General features: G+C 61.2%; 1 protein-coding gene across 1 annotated transcript in view; it reads left to right on the top strand.

The window, feature by feature from the left end:
- Positions 1-683, top strand: part of HEPACAM (hepatic and glial cell adhesion molecule) — a 6585-nt gene that overhangs the window by 3969 nt on the left and 1933 nt on the right. The window lies entirely within an intron of this gene.

The following is a 683-nucleotide window of genomic DNA, read 5'->3' as shown; positions in this document are numbered from 1 at the left end:
CAGGGGTCCCCTAAATTTTTCGGGTCGGGGCATGTTTTCGGTCGGGGCCGAGCTCTGCGCTGCCGGGGAGGACGGACGGACGGACGCTGCATACCAATAGGTCCCATGACTTTTCGGGCTTGTTTAAAGCCTTTCTTGCTCCCGCTTCGCCCTCCCCAGCTGGTTTTCCCATTCTCCCCCCCTCTTCAATATGGGGTTTGTTCGCCGTCGGATGACGGCATCCGGATGGGGGTTCGCGGATGGGACCCCTGGGCTGTCAAGGGGGGGGATGAGGCTACGGTGTTTAGGGGAGGGAGGCTGTTTTGGGGGGTCCCCCTCCCAAAAAATCATTTTTTTTCCACTTTTCCCCTGCCCTTTTTGGCTTAAAACCAGCGATGCGGAGCCGTGCACGTGCACCAGCCCCCCCGATGCAGTTTCCCAACTGAGGGGGGCGTTGGCTGGACCGGAGCATCCAACGGAGCTGGGGGCGGGATGCAAAAACCCCCTCCCCTGCAATTTTTGGGGCGACGCGCACGGCTTTGCAAAGCGTTGCATCGACCCGGCCACGGGAGGGCTCCCACCCACCGTGCAATTTTGGGGGCGATGCGGGCACCTTCGCAAAGGGCCGGACCAACCCGGCTGCAGGAGGGCTCCCACCGTCGATGCAGGTTTTGGGGCAATGCATGCATTTTTGCAAAGGGTTG

The sequence above is a fragment of the Pygoscelis adeliae genome, unplaced genomic scaffold, assembly GCF_000699105.1.
Source record: "Pygoscelis adeliae isolate BGI_AS28 unplaced genomic scaffold, ASM69910v1 Scaffold357, whole genome shotgun sequence".
Classification (NCBI taxonomy): domain Eukaryota; kingdom Metazoa; phylum Chordata; class Aves; order Sphenisciformes; family Spheniscidae; genus Pygoscelis; species Pygoscelis adeliae.
The sequence above is the reverse complement of the archived record's forward strand: the minus strand, read 5'-3'. Positions and strand labels throughout refer to the sequence as shown.